At 44.1% G+C, this 18978-nt stretch overlaps 1 protein-coding gene across 1 annotated transcript in view; it reads left to right on the forward strand.

The window, feature by feature from the left end:
- spon1b (spondin 1b) overlaps positions 1–18978 on the forward strand; it is a 376017-nt gene that overhangs the window by 18558 nt on the left and 338481 nt on the right. The gene's annotated exons all lie outside the window — the stretch shown is intronic.

Here is an 18978-nt window from a genome sequence, read left to right on the forward strand (position 1 = left end):
TGGATTGCTCAGTCGGTAGAAAAGAACTTTTGATGCAGTTGCAACGGTTTGAGCAGCTGATTTTATTAAGGGCCACTCAGCAGCTTCAATCATAATGTGTATTGTACTTGCACATAGGGTAATTGAATACCAGAGGGCCTCCCTGATGGGAGTAAATGTGTTGTGCAACTTTTACTCTCCAGGGTCTGCTGTTGTACTTTGTTGTATCGAGAGAGACTAATTCCAAGAGTCTAAAGTAAAAGCAGCCTTTGCATGATCACACCAATTTGAGTGTTTATTGGACATAGTGAGTGGTTTTATCTGAAGTCTTATCTTTGTAACTCTGTGAGTTAGCTCAAACTTTAATTTTGCCTCTATTTCCATGGAGGTAATAGTGTTTTCATTCAACTGTCACTGTTCATTCCTGGTTGGGGACAATGGGGTGGGAGTTTGGAAAGGGAGTGCTGAACTTTTCAATCTCCTGAGTTTTAATTAAATGGAGGAATGGAGAGATTGTTGGGTCAGTAGAAAAACTGATTGAGTTCTGAGCACAGTTGGAAATGTGACATTTGCTACTATCACTTGTTGCTTTACAATGATACAGTCACTACACAGAACACTTGAAAATCACCATTGACAGATATTAATAGGTGCACACTGGATGGACTGAATTTTATTCTTGTGCCACCAGGAGCAACGGCAAATGAAAACAATCATGGCATGGCGGCGCGGTGGCCTATTATAATATGCAGGGCAACCGCCACCCCCCCCACCCCCAACTCCATTACGTGGAGGGGGCGACCTCAGTGACACTGTGAACAGCGTCAGCTGTCTCTGCGCAGGCGCCGGCGCCATTTTGTAGAGTGTGTTCTTGATTTCGGGATGAGACAATTTCCTTAAGGAGTAATGCCTTGTGCAAGAGGTAACAGAAAATTTGGAGAGTTACACCTGTCCACTGTCTGAGACATCAAATGATGTATGGCATTGTAGAACCTGAAGAAGAGGGATGGAAAATATTTTTCCAATAAAAATATAAACCACCAGGTAGACTGTCTCTTTGGCAAAGTAGAAGGGGTATCAACAGGGAACCGTAGAAATTCACAACGTGGGACGAGGCTGTTGCTGCACTAATCTAATCCCATTTCCCTGCATCTTCAGCTTCAAACATTTGTCCATTTTCCCTCAACCAATTCCGATAGCAAAGCTTTCCAACATTTCTTTAACTCATCACATCATACAACATCGTTTCCTGCTAGAATGTTTAGAAAAGCCTTGAAAGATGATTCAACATGAGACATCACATTGGACCCACTACAACGAAAATAAATATTGCCCCTCCCCCTGCTCCCTCACTACGGTAGCAGTCCTAAGTTGCCCCCTTCCTCACTTTGGCGGTGCCAGCTTTCCCTGGCCGGGAAAGTGAAGGCATGTGAGTGCTGGCTCCCACACGGAAGATCGCGGACAGCCGGCAAGATCACAGTGAAAGGTATGTAAATGTATGCATTTCCTTTATTTAAATATTTAAAGTTGGGTTCCGTCGCCAAGCAGTGGTGGGGGCTTGGGGGTCCGCCACGGAGCCTCGCTGCCGCTGGGAAGATTGGGCCCGCATGTCTGCTTGTTTTGAGTTACAACTGCGAACGGACAAACCGATAAAGCAATCAGTTACTAATATCACGAGTAGTCATTTCCAGACCTTGGAATCTCTCTTGTAACCCTGCTAATGATAACCCTGTAATCCAGAATGGAAAATTCTGAATAACTTTTGTCGAGTTGCTTAAAAAACACCTTTATGTAAACCAAGTCACAGGTATGCTGACATTGATTCAATCTGCAAGGGTTTTCAATTTTAGTTAATAGCTGTTTTCCTACAAATTTGGAATGCACTGCCTGAAAGCATGGTGGACGCAAGTTCAGTAATAACTTTCAAAAGGAAATTGGATATATATGAAGGGCTATGGGGAAAGTGCAGGGGAGTGGAACTAACTGGATAGCTCTTTCAAAGAGGTGGCACAGGCACGTTGGACTGATGGTCTCCTTCTGTGCTGTATCATTCGATGAATCTATGAAGTAATGATTCTCACTGACTGAAGCACTTCAGGAAGTTCTGAGGACAAGAAAAGTACTACATAAATGAAAGTTCCCCTCTAAGTCAACCCAAAGAGATACTGATCTTTTAAGCATTCAATTTACTGGTTGTGCAATGTAACTGGGAACTTGGGGTTAACTGTATGGATGTTGGCACAGATTGGTACCTTACCTCTTTGTTTATTTCAACCAACTATTTAAAACCTAAAATGGAAGTAAGAGGAACCTGAGTAACCCATACACGCAGTGGCTTACTAAGAAATCTAATATAGACCGACAAGAGTAGAAAATTTGTGGCAGACTTTCTGGCATTTATTCTCTACGCAGTGAATTGAAATGCTGGGGTTATTGAAAGTCAACATCTACAATCTGAGTAGTTTTGCAATCCGAGTCTTTAGAATTAAGGATAATTCTTCTCTGAAATCCCAGCTAATCCTCCTATACTTGATTAAATTGAGCCACAGTGACCCAGAGGTTTTCCTGCTTGGACTCAGGTGAAGTTGAATTGGTATTAAAACAGCAGGCTTTTATTTCTATGTTGCGTGAGAACCTTGCTCTTTGAACTTGTAAGACCTCAGTGTTATCAGAGTGCAGTGTTTAAAATGCAGTGATCTTTTGTCACTTGACTTATGCTTCCATGGAGCACAGAGTTCTAGGGCAGATTTGTGCCTTGAGTAGTTTAAAAGCTTTGCTGCCAATTTTTGATATGTTAAACATCTGGATATGTTGATCATTTGACCTGCTCTTGGTTTCTAACATCATTGAATTTTAGATTGAAACACTCGACTTACTAATAGGTTCCCAGCCCAGTCTGTGCTCTTGGACTTGCGAGCCAATTTCCACTCTCCCTGACTACTCTATATACATAGATTGAGTCTAAATCTGAGCCGACTAATTGGGTTCAGCACTTGGCTGCTGCTCTCACCTCTTCAACAACAAATTAGATTTACATAGCACCTTTTATGTAGGAAATTGTCCCAAGGTGCTTCATAGGAGTTATATCAGACAAAATCTGACACTGAGCCACATAAGAGATATCAGAACAGGTAACCAAAAGATTGGTAAACGAGGGAAGCTTTAAGGAGTGTCTTAAAGGTACAGAGGCAGGTAGAGAAGCAGAGGGGCCTAGATGGATGAAGGCATAGCCACAATAGGTGGGGCAAAGGGAAAAAAGGATGGACAAGAGGCCAAAATTGACGGAGTGCAGACATCTTCAGCTCCTAGTCAACCACAGTGGGGGCAGCACGAGACCAGGATTTGAAACAGTTGGCTCAATTCTATCAATAACGCAGCGTTTCTTTGTTTGAATTTGGGAAGCCCAGTAGCCTAGGAAATGCCTGAACACAGTGTGACTCCCTCAGTGGGGAACTTATCAACTGGAATTACATCGAAGAGTGATTCCATTCCACAACTACAGACATGTAGGCCTCGAAATTAGTTTGTACCAATGTTCAGTGTGATCAATAAGTACCTGAACTGAGAGGCCCACGGATTGATGGGCATCGGTTAAAATTGATGAAGATAGGCTAATATGACGTGGAGCCAGTAGAGACACGATTATCTCAAGATCTCTGGTTTTACCGGCAAATTCAAAATGGCAGTCGTGGTAACTTTTTTTTTACGAAGAACAGATTATTTAATATCAATATTAGAAAGTTTTTTTAAAAATGAAGGTTAATGTCATTGAAATATTCAGAATTCTCAGAGGGTTTGAAGGATAGATGCTGAGAGGTTGCTTCCTTTGGCTGGTGTGTCCAGAACTAGGGGTCAGAGTATCAGCATAAGGGGTCACCCATTTAGGGCTGAGATGAGGAGACATTTCTTCCCTCAGAGGGTTGTGAATGTTTGGAATTCTGTACCCAGAGAGCTGTGAATGCTCAGTCGATGAGTATATTCAAAACTGAGATCAATAGGTTTTTGGGCAGAAGGGTATCAAGGCAATGGGGATAGGGTGGGAAAGTGGAGTTGAGATGGTAGATCAGTCATGATCGTATTGAATGGCGGAGCAAACTCAAGGGGCCGTATGACCTACTCCTGCTCCTATTTCTTATTTTCTTATAAAATGGCCCATTGGATTGTGTCATTGTTTCATTTGCTAAAATCTGTAGAAAGCTCCTTCAGAGTAGATTTACATGATCATACACTGACTGTTTTAAGCTGCTGATGGCTAAATAAAAGATTGCACAGGCTTGCAAAACTACTTTATGCGTTAAACTCAACCCTTGATTGTTGTTTAGCTCATATTGACCTGAGTGAAACATTTACTGAATACTGAACAATGTTCAGTGCCATTTGCAACTCCTCAGATACTGAAGCAGTCCATGTCCATATGCAACAAGATCTGGACAAGATCTAGGCTTTGGCTGATAAGTGGCAAGTAACATTTGCACCACACAAGTGCCGGGCAATGACAATCTCCAACAAGAGAGAATCTAACTATCTTCCCTTGACATTCAACAGCATTACCATCGCTGAATCCCCCACCATCAGCATCCTGGGGGTTACCATTGACTAGAAACTGAACTGGACCAGCCATGTAAATACAGTGGCTACAAGAGCAGGTCAGAGGCTGGGAATTCTGCTATGAATAACTCACCTCCTGACTCCCCAAAGCCTGTCCACTATCTACATGGCACAAGTCAGGAGTGTCTTGGAATAGTCTCCACTTGCCTGGATGGGTGCAGCTCCAACAACACTCAAGAAGCTCGACATCATCCAGGACAAAGCAGCTCACTTGATTGGCACCCCTTCAACAATTACTCCCTTCACCAGAGGTGCACAGTGGCAGCAGTGTGTACCATCTACAAGATGCACTGCAGCAACTCACCAAGGCTCCTTCCACAGCACCTTCCAAACCCGCGACCTCTACCACCTAGAAGGACAAGGGCAGCAGATGCATGGGAACACCACCACCTGCAAGTTCCCTCCAAGCCATTGTGTGTGCTGGCTCTTTGAAGCAGCTATCTAATTATTCCCATCCCCTGCTCTTTCTCTAAAGCCCTGAGAATTTCTCTTTATGAGAATTTTCTTATCACAACTTTAAGTTTCTCATTAATGTTTTCTTAAAATACTTTGCTTAGGGGTAATTTGTCATTTAAATCCAACTTATCACATTGTTTTCCAGGAGTGAAATAAATACATTCTCAAATCAAAAGTTAAGTAGTTAATGAACTACTCTGCATGAATTCTAATTGCTTCATTAAACTTTGCTAGCCTGGTGACTTATTTTCAAGTAGTTTCTTGCTTCTACAAGCTGGAGGCATGTTCTATGTAGTTTCACATCATTTGCAAACATCAAGGGTATAAATAAAATTATCTCTTAATGTCTCTTTTTAATAATTGGTAATTTATGTTTAACTGTCTTTGGGAAGTGGGAGACACTGGTAAGCTTGCAGTTACTGCTGTCTTGAGAAGGTGGTGGTGAATCATCAAATTACGTGGATCCTTTTCCCCGACTCCTCTGTAACCTTCTCCTTCGAGCACTTCATCTTTGTTTCACCCCTCTTGCCACTGGTTTAACTTCCTTGTATTCTTCTGCACCCTCCTAAACCCCGAGTTTCTCATTGGGATATCTACCACCCTTAGTCGTACTAAGTCCGATTCAACCATCACCCCTGAGCTCGCTGACCTGCATTGGCTCCCTGTCAAGCAAAACCTTGATTTTAAAATTCTCATCCTTGTTTCCAAATCTCTCCATGGCCTCACCCCTCCCTATCTCTGTAATCTCCTCCAGCCCCACAACACTCTAAGATCTCTGTGCTCATCCAATTCTGGCCTCTGGAGCATCAGTCATTTTAATTGCTCCACCATTGGTGGCCGTGCATTCAGCTGCCTTGGCCCTAAGCCAAGACTCTTCATCTCTTTCTTCCTTTAAGATGCTCCGTAAAACCTACCTCATTGACAAAATTTTTGGCTATCTGCCCTCTTATCACCTTATGAGATTTGATGTCTGATTTTGCTTTATAACACTCCTGTTCCTTCCTCTGCAAGCCTACCCTGGAAAAACTGTACCCAAATCACTGATAAATGCATTTTCAGCCTGCCAATTGCCTAGTCTTTGCTTCCCCATTTGTCAGGATATTTCTGCAACAGTCAATCCACTCAACCATTCCCTCAGCTCCATCTTTGATGCTTTTGTCTCCAGTAAAACCTTTCCTTTCTCTTGTATCCAGTCATTCTCGTGGCAACCTTCACTCCCTTAAATCCAAGGGATACCGACCTGAGTGTTTCTGGTGCACAATTGTTTTAGTCATCTATTACCAAATCTGGCTGGCCTACACCAAGGGCTATTAGGTCCCCTCCCTTCTGCCAAAACTGACTACTAATCCAGGGTCATCTTGGAAAGCAATGAATCCCAGCTCCTGTTCCTCACTGCCAACTATCTCCTTAAACCCCTCTCCACTGCTCCTTCCGCCCACACCTTCAGCATGTGTGTAGACTTCTTTGTCACTGAGACTGAGACCATTCATTCAGCTATCTCTGTGGCTTCCCTTCCTTCCCTTCCATCTTGAGGCGCCCTGTCTTTCCCCTACCTACACCGGCAGCTTCCACCTCTGACAGGTGGGGCTGTCAATGTGTCAGTGCTGGAGGGCCTCCTTTTGGCCCTGCAGCCTCAGGAGCCTGCCCACCACCCTTAATCAGATGGGGCTCTCAGAGGCGGCCACTTTTAATTGACTGCCTCCACCAAAATCACCCTCTATAGGTTCCTGACCTGCATTTCTTCCCAATGGCAGGATCAGGATCCACAAATGAAGATTCAGCCCTGGGTATCTAAACCATGTAGTGTGGACTAGACTCTCATGTAGGTCAGGCCAGATAGCAGTGGCAGGGGAGAGACAATGAGAAGATATCTCAGGAGAATAACGAAGATGTTGCCAGGAATGGAGAATTTTAGCTATCAGGACAGATTGGCTAGGCTGAGGCTGTTTTCTTTGGAACAGAGGAGACTGAGCCGAGATTTAATTGAAGTGTATAAAATGATTAGGGCTCTAGATAGGGTGGATAGGATGGACCTACTTCCCTTAGAAGAGAGGTCAATAACCAGGGGGAATAGATTTAAAGTAATAGGCAAAAGGATTAGAGGGGAGTTGAGGAGAAATCTTCCATAGGGTAATTGGGGTCTGGAACTCACTGCCTGAAAGGGTAGTAGAGACAGAAGCACCCATCGCATTTTAAAAAAGCACTTGGATATGCAGTTGAAGTGTTGTAGCCTACAAGGCTATGGACCAAGGGCTGGAAAATGGGATTAGGCCAGCACAGACAAGATGGGCTAAATGGCCTCCTTCTGTGTCATAAATTTTATATGTTTCTATTTGGAACTCTCCTCCCCCAAGATGTAATTGAAATTTACAAGACTGAAATTGACAGATTTTTTTATTAGGTAAGAATATCCAGTGATATAGAGTAGAGACAAGCAAATAGAATTGAGTTACAAATCAAACTTGATCTAATTGAATGGTGGAGTCGACTCAAGGGGCTAAATGGTCTTCTACTGTTCCTAGTATTCCTATATTCCCTTCCCTGAAGAGCTTAAGAATTCAAAATTAAATAAAGTTTGAAATATTTATAAAAATCTATATCGCTGCCCAATGTGCTCTCTGCTTGTTTGAAGGATTTGTATTTGGCTAATTATGTTGTTTGGCAGGGTACCTTAAAATTCTAAAATGCCATAACACAGAAACATTTGGGCCATCAATTCTGTGCTTGTGCTTTCTGCCAAACAGTCTAACCCTACTCACCTGCTCCCTACCCTAAATATTCTTTTAAAGGATCGCCCCATTCACCCATCACCCCCATGCTTGTGACCTGCTGCTGCTCCAAAGATGCCTCAATTTTAAAATTCTCTTTATTTTTTTTTAAATCTCCATGGTCGCAACCTTCCTGATGTGTATAACTTGCTCCAGCCAGACAAACCTCCGAGATCTCTGTACCCTTGCACATCCCCAATCGCTCCACAATTGGTTGCCGTGCCTTCAGCTACCTAGGCCCTAAGCTCCGTAATTCCCTCCCTGAACCTCTCTGCCTCGCTCTCACCTCCTTTAAGATGCTCCTCAAAACTTTCTGCTGGCCAAGCTTTTGACCACCTGTCCCGCTATTTAAATGCAAGCTGTTGTTAATGTTGTTTATGGACTCTGGTGTACTGTTGTTCTTGACCATTGTGTGTTTGCCTCAGACAACCTTGTTTTTTTCAATTATGGACCTTTTAAACAGAACTCAGTGCAACAAGCTCTCTCATCTGAGATTATCTGATTGAACATATTACAGGCTGCAGTCACATATTTGCTTTTAAAACACTTTTGGGCATCAATACCAAATATAATGACAGAAGAAGTAATCAGGACAAATTTGGAGTTTACAGTAAGACTGGAAAGAGGATTCCTCATGATGTAAGGCAGGAAAATAAAGCTGCTTAAAACATTGTTGGGTAAGTTTGCACTGGAGTGCTGACTTGGGTTGCATTAGAGTGTTAAAGTGGAAGTTTGGTGACTGAGGATAATTAAGGGTTAATTTTATCTTAAGTCTAGTCTGTCTTTTATTTAGCAGATTAGCTTAACAGTTGCTGTTTGGGTTGGAGAAGGTGAGTTTTAGACCAGCTTTAAACAGAGTTCACTCAGGCTCTACTTGCAGCTGCACCTTGTTAATTAGAGATTTGGCTTAAACCAGTTTTCAGGGGCTTGAGTCAGTCAGTATAAAAGTGGGACATCTTACAGTGCTGACTTTGTTTGCACTAGAGTGCTGACTTGGGTTGCATTAGAGTGTTAAAGTGGAAGTTTGGTGACTGAGGAAGTTCAGTGAGGAGGGAGCGAGGAGCTCCTTTCATTTCCTCCCTGTCCTCAGAGTGAGGGGAGCCGAGAGTTTCCAAAGAGCGCAGCTGACTGGACAGTAAGTCCTGGTGGGTATTTTTCAAAGTGGATTGAATTGTAAGTCATTGTTTTAGCAAGACTTTGTTGTTTTTTTAAATTATAATCTTCTAAAATTTTAAATTTAAAGGGTTTAGTCATGGCAGGAGAGCTTGAAGCCATGATTTGCTCCTCTTGCTGCATGTGGGAATCTGGGAACATTTCCAGTCCCCAGGACCAGCATGTGCGCAGGAAGTGTGTCCAGCTGCAGCTCCTGGAAGCTCAGGTTTCAGTGCTGGAACGGCGGCTGGAAACACTGGAGCATACGTGAGTCTGAGAGCATTGTGGATAGCACATATAGAGAGGTGGTCACACCGCAGCTGAAGGGACTTGAGGAAGGAAGGGAATGGGTGACCACCAGGCAGTCCAAGAGAATCAGGCAGGTAGTTCAGGAGTCCCCTGGGGTCCCGCTTGCAAATCGGTATTCCATTTTGGAGGCTGATGAGGCTGGTTCCTCCAGGGAGTGCGGACAGAGCCAAGCTTCTGGCACCGCAAGCAGCCTGTCTGCACAGGAAGGGGGAAAGAAAGGAAGAGCAATAGTAATAGGGGATTCTATAGTCAGGGGAACAGATAGGTGCTACTGTGGCTGTCAACGTGACTCCAGCATGGTGTGTTGCCTCCCTGGTGCCAGGGTCCGGGATGTCACTGAACAGCTGCAGGGCATCCTGAAGGGGGAGGGTGACAAGGCAGAGGTCATGGTACATGTTGGTACCAATGACATAGATAGAAAGAGGATGAGGTCTTGCATCAAGAATTCAGGGAGTTAGGCAGCAGACTAAAAAGCAGGACCTCTCGGGTTGTAATCTCTGGATTACTCCCAGTGCCACCTGCTAGCGAGTATAGAAATAGGAGAATAGCACAGATGAATGCGTGGCTTAAGAGTTGGTGCAGGTGGGAGGGTTTTAGATTCCTGGACCACTGGGACTGTTTCTGGGGAAGGTGGGTACAAGCAGGGTGGTCTACATCTGAACCAGAGGGGGACTAACATCCTTGCTGGCGGGTTTGCTAGTGTTGTTGGGAGGAGTTTAAACTAATTTGGCAGGGAGAGGGGATGCAGACTCCTAGCAGAATAGGGACACAACTAAACACAGGAAAGCGAACAAGTCAGAGGGAATACAGTGGAAGTAAGTTTCAAGGGAGTAAGACCAGGATGGATGGCCTCTACTTTAATGCCAGGAGTATTGCAGGTAAAACGGATGAGCTAAGGGCAAGGATTGACACGTGGAATTGTGATATAGTAGCCATTACGGAGACATGGTTGAGGGAGGGGCAGGATTGGCAGCTCAATATCCCGGGAGATAGAATCTTCAGGCGAGACAGAGGAGGCGGTAAAAGAGGAGGGGGCGTTGCAATATTAGTTAAGGAGTCAGTTACTGCAGTAAGGAGAGATGATAACTTGGAGGGGGCATCCAGAGAAGCTTTATGGGTAGAGTTTAGGAATAAAAAAGAGACAGCCACACTGCTAGGTGTTTATTATAGACCCCCAGATAGTCAGCGGGAAATTGAGGAGCAAATATGTGCACAATTTGCAGAGGTGTGTAAAAATAATAGGGTAATTATTAGGTGATTTAAACTTTCCCAACATTAATTGGGATAGTTATCGTGTTAAGGGCTTAGATGGAGTGGAGTTCTTAAAATGTATACAGGAGAACTTTTTAGCTCAATATGTAGAGGATCCAACAAGGGAGGGTGCAGTGCTGGACCTAATTCTGGGGAATGAAGCCGGACAGGTTATTGTATTGGTGGGGATGCATTTTGGTGATAGCGACCACAACATGGTACAATTTAAGCTTGTGATGGAGAAAGAAATAGACAAGTTGCAAAAAAAGGTTTTGGATTGGGGGAGAGCGAATTTAAGTAAAATAAGGCAGGATCTGGCCAAGGTAGACTGGAAAGCGTTATTTGTCGGGAAATCTACAGAAGAGCAGTGGGGGGCATTCAAAAAGGAAATGTGGAGGGTAAAGGACCAACATGTTCCCTCGAGGATAATAGGTAGGAGCAACAAGCCCAGAGAACCATGGATGACCAGAAACATTCAGGCTACGATGAGAAGGAAAAGAGGCTTTTAGCAAATACAAGGAGAGCAAATCAACGGAAGCATTAGTGGAGTACAGAAAGTGTAGGATGGAGCTTAAGAAAGCAATTAGGAGAGCAAAGAGGGGATATGAGAAACATCTGGCTGCTAAAAGTAGGGAAAATCCCAAGATATTCTATAAGTATATCAATGGGAAGAGGATAACCAGGGAAAGAGTAGGACCCATTAGGGACCAAGGGGGAAATTTGTGGGTGAAGCCAGAGGACATTGGTAGGGTGTTGAACGAATGCTTCACATGTAGATATGGAACTTAGAGAGAGAGAGACTGTGAGGTTCTTGAGCAAATTGTCATAGGGAGTGACAAGATATTGGAGGTTTTGGAAGGCTTAAAAGTGGACAAATCTCCAGGTCCGGATGATTTGTGTCCAAGGATGCTGTGGGAGGCGAGGGTGGAGATTGCAGATGCTCTGACCCTAGTTTTTAATTCCTCTCTGGCCACGGGGGAGGTGCCAGAGGACTGGAGAACAGCTAATGTGTCCCACTATTTAAGAAAGGTTGTAGAGATAAGCCAGGGAACTACAGACCAGTGAGTCTCATGTCAGTTGTAGGGAAACTATAGGAGAAAATTCTGAAGGAGAGAATCTATCACCACTTGCAGAGGCAAAATTTGATTAGGAATAGTCAGCATGGCTTTGTCAGATGGAGGTCATGCCTAACAAATTTGATTGAATTTTTTGAGCATGTGACTAGGTGTGTAGATGAGGGTAGTGCAGTTGATGTAGTTTACATGGATTTCAGCAAAGCCTTTGACAAGGTCCCACATGGGAGATTTATCAAGAAAGCAAATGCACATGGGATACAAGGTAACTTGATAAGGTGGATTCAAAATTGGCTTATCTGTAGGAGATAGAGAGTGATGACAGACGGCTGTTTTAGTGACTGGAAGCCAGTGTCCAGTGGCATACCACAGGGATCTGTGTTGGGTCCCCTATTGTTTGTCATTTATATAAACAACGTAGATGACTATGTGGGGGGGTAGGATCAGTAAGTTCGCGGATGACACAAAGATTGGCCGAGTGGTTAACAGTGAGGTGGAGTGTCTTAGGTTACAGAAAGATATAGACGGGATGGTCAAATGGGCAGAAAAGTGGCAGATGGAATTTAATGTTGAAAAGTGTGAGGTGATGCACTTTGGAAGGAGTAATGTGACACGGAAGTATTCAATGAATGGCCTGACACTGGGAAGTTCCGAGGAATAAAGGGACCTTGGCATGTTTGTCCATAGATCTCTGAAGGCAGAAGGGCAGGTTAACAGGGTGGTGAAAAAGGCATATGGGACACTTGCCTTTATCAATCGAGGCATAGATTACAAAAGCAGGGAGGTCATGTTGGAGTTGTACAGAACTTTGGTAAGGCCAAAGCTGGAGTACTGTGTGCAATTCTGGTTGCCACATTATAGGAAGGATCTGATTGCACAGGAGGGAGTGAAAAGGCGATTCACCAGGATGGTGCCTGGGATGGAACTTTTAAGCTATGAAGAGAGGTTGGATCGGCTTGGGTTGTTTTCACTGGAGCAGAGAAGACTGAGGGGTGACCTGATCGAGGTGTACAAGATTATGAGGGGCATGGACAGGGTGGATAGGGAGCAGCTGTTCCCCTTAGTTGAAGGGTCAGTTACGAGGGGACACAAGTTTAAGGTGGGGGGCAGGAGGTTTAAGGGGGGTTTGAGGAAGAACTTTTTTACCCAGAGGGTGGTGACGGTCTGGAATGCCCTGCCTGGGAGGGTGGTAGAGGCAGGTTGCCTCACATCCTTTAAAAAGTACCTGGATGAGCACTTGGCACGTCATAACATTCAAGGCTATGGGCCAAGTGCTGGCAAATGGGATTAGGTCGACAGGTCAGGTGTTTTAATGCATCGGTGCAGACTCGATGGGCCGAAGGGCCTCTTCTGCACTGTATTATTCTGTAATTCTGTGATTCTGAAGTTCAGCTTACCATCGTGAAGACCGATGTGCGAAGTGGGTTAGTGGCCATGCTGACTCAGACATATGTCAGCCGTTCCTTCACAGTCGCTGTGTCACAATCCTGGAATTCCCTACCGAATGGCAGTGAGAGCACCTTCACCACACAGACTGCAGAGCTTCAAGAAGGTGGCTTCCTACCACCTACTCAAGGGGCAAGTAGTGTTGGGCAATAAATGCTGGCCTTGTCAGCGATGCCCATGTCCCGACAAATGAAACTTTAAAAAAATATAGGGCTATGAGACTGTAAAACTGATTCTTTGTCCCATATTCCCCTCCTGTGCAGCCCCCACCTGGAAGCACTGTTGCAGCAATATATATAATACCTCAACTATCAGCCGAGTAGAAATTAAACCTGCTATTTTTTATGTTTCCAAGCTTGTTGGTCACATTCTTTGTGAGTGACTGAAAAATCTGTTGCTTTGGGTAAATTTGTGGAAGAGAAAGCACTTGTGTATGTTTGCAGTACAGGAGAGGTCACCTGACCTCTTACTCCATCTTGTCTGCAGTCAAAGTGTGTCCATTTTTTAGCATTTAGTTCATCAGTTCATTTTTACGGTTCATGATTGCTGCAGTTCACCTTAGTTCACGACTGTTCCCTGCGTGAGCGTGACAAAGGGGAGAGAGAGGTAACGAGGCAGAGAGTTTCAGGGAAGAAACTCCAGGGCTTAGGGCCCAGTCAGCTGAAGACACAGCCGCCAATGGCTGTACTGTAACAGGGTTTAATTTTAAACACACCATGCTTTTTTTAACTCCCTCTTGGTGAATCCTTGTTCACTGCTTTCCAATTATAAGGCAAATAAACTAGCACAAACAGGTTTGCTCAGGTTTAAAGAATAAAAGTTTAAACTTATTAAACTTAAACTCTAATTCAGTTAACACCTATGGATACAGTACGTGTCCAGGCTAGCATGCATATGTGATAAACACATGCGAATAGAGAAAGAAAAGAGCAGAAGAAAAATAAAGTGGAAACGTTTGAGGCAATATCTGAAGAGTTTTTGTGATGGTTTTTTGAGCTCACTGTAGAGTCCTTGATTGTAGGTAGATCTTGCTTTTCGTTGGGACCCAGTATTCTTCTTAAACCTTGTTCGCTGTAGAAGACTTTTCTGTCTTGGGGTTCATGTGTCTTCAGTGGATTCAGAGGCTTGTGAGAAAGAGATGGGAGCAGACAGGAGAGATCTTCTCAGTCCAGGAGCAAACAGACACTCTGCCCAAACTGTTTGTACAAATTCAAAAAACTCAGGTTACCCAGCAGGTTAGTCACGTAACTAGCTGGTTTGACCATGTCCGTTTGTGTATTTGGCCATCTTAGCAGTCAACCTGGAAAGTGAGCTCCCCCACCTTCATTGAAAACATAGAAACATAGAAAATAGGAGCAGGAGTAGGCCATTTGGCCCTTCGGGCCTGCTCCGCCATTCAAAAAAGATCATGGCTGATCGTCTAATTCAGTACCCTGTTCCCGCTTTTTCCCCATATCCCTTGATCCCTTTGGCATTAAGAAATATATCTGTCTCCTTCTCGAATATATTCTGCGGTAGAGAATTCCACAGGTTCACCACCCTCTGAGTGAAGAAATTTCTCCTCATCTCAGTTCTAAAAGGCATACCCTGTATCCTGAGACTGTGACCCCTGGTTCTGGTCTCCCTAGCCATCCAGAACATCTTCCCTGCATCTAGCCTGTCTAGTCTTGTTAGAATTTTATAGGTTTCTATGAGATTCCCTCTCATTCTTCTAAACTCTAGTGAATATAGGCCTAGTCGACCCAATCTCTCTTCAACTTCTGGTGATCAAAAGTCCATTGTGGGTTGAATGTCAGGGAATGGCTGCTTTGTCCTTCCAAACATTGTCTGTTAATATGCAAATGTCTTTTCCAGCCACAGCTGATCTGTTCAACAAATCCTTTCTTCACTCCAGTAGCAGTTAAAAATTAATGTGCCTCATTCTTGGCAGATGGGGGACTAGCATGACAGTAGTCACTGTTGTAACGCAGGACATGCAGCGGCCATTTTGCATACAATAAGCTCCCACAAACAGCAATGCGATAATTACCACGTAATCTGTCTCGGTGATGTTGATTGAGGAACAAATGATGGTGAGGACACTGGGGAGAGCTCCCCCATTCTTCTTCAAAATAGTCGCATGGGATTTTTTACATCCTGCTGAGAGGGCAGATGGAACCAGGGCTTTAACATTTATTCTGAAAGTTGGCACCTACGACAGTGCAGCACTCCTTCAGTACTGCACTGGGAATGTCAGCCTGAATTACATGCTCAAGTTCTCGGAGTGGGGCTTGAACCCTCAACTTTCTGATTTGGAGTTGATGCCCATTGGTTCATGACTGATGGAAGACGAAATGGAGTCCATGACTGAATGAATTGGACATGCTTTGTGGGAGGAGTGAGCTTGGCTGCATGATTTTCATTTCTCATTGCACCCAAACAACCAACAGAAATTGCTAATCTGCTTCATTTGCATATCGCTTAGCTTATTATATAAATGGCTACTTTTCCTTAGCCTGTTTATGGTGCCAATATCAAAATGTTCCTGATTCTAGAATTTTGGGACTTTGTCAACCTGCAGCCTGAAAACTAGGAAAGAGTGACTATGCCTCTAATGTATTGCACTGTCTGCTAAATGCTTTTGAACATCCTGAGGTCACGAAAGCTGCTACACAAATGCATGTTTTGTTTCTCCCTAATTTTTCATTGTTTCTCATCTTTGTTCTTTTTCTCCTGTGCTGTCCTAACTGCTTTGTCCCTTCACCTAACTTTTTTGGGAAGGAACGAAAATAATCATTATTTGGCAACTGTACAAATAGAAATGTTTCCTTTGAGCAAGTGGATATTGTCACCAAGTTCATCATCGAGCTTTGAGTTGGCTGTTTTTTCAGAAATGAGCTCAGTTAAGTCCCCACTCACCAGGCCACAGAAGAAGTACACACTTGCAGAAAGGGTGCAGAGGACAGCAACATACCATCTAATTTCTTTTGGAGAGCACAGCTGATTGGTTTACGTGCGCGACCCTATTAAATTTTTTTGCCTGGCCGCGCATGCACGGTAACTTAAAAGGGCTGACTTGTACACGGCCTGCGTGGGAGCAATGCAGCTTAGAGGGAACATTGGAAGACAGCAACGAGAGTGGCCACATGTGAAAGGGATGAACCATGGCTCCGTAATTGACACTCTTGCCTCTGAATGAAAAGGTTGTGTGTTCAAGTTCCATTCCAGCGACTTGACAAAATCTAAGCTGCCACTTCCTGTACGATACTGAGGAACAGCTGCACTGCAGAGGTGCTGTTCTTTAGGTGAGGTGATAAATTGAGGACCCATCCAGAACCTAAGGCCTAGGTAGCTGAAGGCGTGACCATCAATAGTGTTGGGATGAAAAGCAGGGTTTAATGAATGCATTAAAGTATAGGACAGAGGGACATCATGCAGGCATGTTAAGTGTGCATCTGCTGGTATCAGTGATGGTATTGTTCAGCTTCACTCGTTGTAAACCTAGATTGTACTCAAACCCTTGAATTGGGGCTTGAGCCCAAGACCTTCTGACTGAAAGGCAAGAGCAGGACCAGCTGAGTGAAACTGTCAGTTGCGTATTCAGAGAAGTGGAATTGGACCATTGGGTTGAAATCTCACTGCGCGATATTAGCAACAAATGCTTTAAGACATTTGGATTAAGTTTCTTTATCTGTCTTTTCAATGAAGATGTTGGCCCATTTGTGTTCATGACCCCATTAGAACAGCAGAAAGATTCCACTTGAAGATCTTAACACACTTGTTTCCAGTTTCTTACCATGTGATTTATGAATCCATACTTCATCTGTGCGTTGTTAGATAAAATGATGGGAAATAGTGCTCTCTCATACAGCCTGTCATTATAAAGTAGTTTCTGCCTTCTATCAGCAGGGTGATGAGCGGGCAAGAGGTCAAATAACTAAACATTCCTCCTACCCTCTCGGAGGAAATTCCATCTTGATTCATTCCTCAATGGCAGGCTGCTGGATACTCAGCACTTTAAGGACAAGAGCCCGAAAAATACATAAAATATACAGCACAGAAACAGGCCATTCAACCCAACTGGTTTGAACTGAAAAAGTGAGCGGCACAGTGGTGCAGTGGTTAGCACCGCAGCCTCACAGCTCCAGCGACCCAGGTTCGGTTCTGGGTACTGCCTGTGCGGAGTTTGCAAGTTCTCCTTGTGACCGTGTGGGTTTCTGCCGGGTGCTCTGGTTTCCTCCCACAGCCAATGACTTGCAGGTTGATAGGTAAATTGGCCATTGTAAATTGCCCCTGGTGTAGGAGAATTGAGGGAAGGTGGGGATGTTGTAGGGAATATGGGATTAATGTAGGATTAGTATAAATGGGTGGTTGATGGTTGGCACAGACTCGGTGGGCTGAAGGGCCTGTTTCAGTGCTGTATCTCAATAGGTTTCTGCTGGTGTCTATGCTCCACGTGATCCTCCTCCCATCCTACTCCATCTTACCCTATCAATATATCCTTCTATATCTTTCTCCCTTATGTGCTTACCTACCTTAAAAGCATCTATGCTATTCTTCTTAACTTCTCATCCAATCTTGGATTTATTAATGCCTATATTATACTTGTGGCTCTTAATATTGGACTCCCCCCACAAGTGAAAACATCTTCTCTACATCTACCCTATCAAATCTATTCATTTTAAGGATCGTTATTAGGTCACCCAATAGCTTTCTCTTTCAAGAGAAAAGAACCCCAGTCTTTCCTGATAGGTATACCTCCCAATCTGGTATCATCCATGCAAATATTTTTTGCACCTCTCCAGTGTCTCTATATCCTGTTGAGCCCAATTGCACCGATAATGGACATCCAAATGGTTAGTGGGACATGGCGATTAGCGTTGTTTTTAGGTTTTCTTTTTATTTCATTCTTGGGATATGGACATTGCTGGCAAGGCCAACATTTGTTGCCCATCCCTAATTGCCCTTGAGAAGGTGGTGGTGAGCCAGGTTCAAGAACTACTACAGTCGATGCAGTGTAGGTATACCAACGGTGATGTTAGAGAGGGACTTCCAGGATTTTGACCCAGCGACAGTGAAGGAACAGTGATATAGTTCCAAGTCAGGATGGTATGTGACTTGGAGGGCAATTTGCAGATGCTGGTGTTTCCATGGTGGTGGAAGGAGTGAATGTTGAAGGTTGTGGATGGGGTGCCAATCAAGCAGGTTGTTTCGTCTCGGATAGTGTCGAGCTTCTTGGGTGTTATTGGAGCTGCGCTTATCCAAGTGGAGAGTATCCCATCACACTCCTGACTTGTTCCTTGTGGATGGTGGACAGGCATTGGGGAGTCAGGAGGTGAGTTACTCGTCACAGGATTCCCAGCCTATAACCTGCTGCTGTAGCCAAAGTATTTATATGGCTGGTCCAGTTAAGTTTCTGGACAATGTTCCCCAGGATGTTGATGGTGGAAAATTCAGTGATGGTAATGCTGTTGAATGTCAAGGGGAGATGGTTAGATTCTCTCTTGTTGGAGATGGTCATTGCCTGGCATGTATGTGGTGCGAATGTTATTGTGACTTATCAGCCCAAGCCTGGATATTGTCCAGGTGTTGCTGCAAGCTGGCCAGACTGCTTCAGTGTCTGAGGAGCTGTGAATGGAACAGAACAATGTGCGATCATCAGCGAACATCTCCACTTCTGACCCTATATGGGAAGGAAGATTAGCAGAAATGTTTAACAAAAGTTATACTTTGTAGCTTTATTATTCCCCAAACTAAATGTGGGATTACTTTTTATTGGAATGCCCCATTCCCATAACTTTCTTAAAATTAATTTCCAGGATGTGAGTGTCACTGGCAAGGCCGGCATTTATTGCCCAAGTTGCCATGAGAAGGTGGTGGTGATCCCCCTTCTTGAACCGCAGCAGTCCATGCGGTGTAGGTACATCCACAGTGCTGTTAGGGAGGGAGTTCCAGGA

This window comes from Heterodontus francisci, chromosome 14, assembly GCF_036365525.1.
Source record: "Heterodontus francisci isolate sHetFra1 chromosome 14, sHetFra1.hap1, whole genome shotgun sequence".
NCBI classification, from domain to species: domain Eukaryota; kingdom Metazoa; phylum Chordata; class Chondrichthyes; order Heterodontiformes; family Heterodontidae; genus Heterodontus; species Heterodontus francisci.